Source organism: Diachasma alloeum, unplaced genomic scaffold, assembly GCF_001412515.2.
Source record: "Diachasma alloeum isolate Michigan unplaced genomic scaffold, Dall2.0 Dall_scaffold_00321, whole genome shotgun sequence".
Lineage (NCBI taxonomy): Eukaryota > Metazoa > Arthropoda > Insecta > Hymenoptera > Braconidae > Diachasma > Diachasma alloeum.
Window position 1 is genome coordinate 32024 of NW_021680460.1, and position 522 is coordinate 32545.

Below are 522 nucleotides of genomic sequence, written 5' to 3' on the forward strand. Positions count from 1 at the left end.
ATAAATTTGGATGATTACAATTGTCCAAACATTGGCAACTACAATATCAAAGACTGTTCTCATCGGAAAATCCATCAGAATATCAACACACGTGATCAGAAAATCCACTGTGCTTTGGCCAATGTCTATCATTTGAAAAAATGGGTCGAAGACAATTACCAAAATCTCAATACCAAAGAAAGTGATTTCAATGAAATTTTTTTGACTGAAAACTGACATTCCACAAATTAAATTATGTAAAATATTGTTGTTCCTCATCATCATCGATTAATTCTGTATCTTCCAATTTTCATCTTTTAAAAAATATAATCTGAAATTTCAAATTTGATAAAGTGCATTTTTTTTAAATTAATAATGTGTCATTCATCTATTCCTTCAACAAAGAATAATTTCAGGTGTTCACACACTCTTGGAGTCACATCTTCTCTCTCTAATCGGTGGAATATACAGTCTGCTTTATTCCGCATTGATAAATCCTCTCAATCGCATATATATATTGAATCGACGTTGTTTCATCTCGAC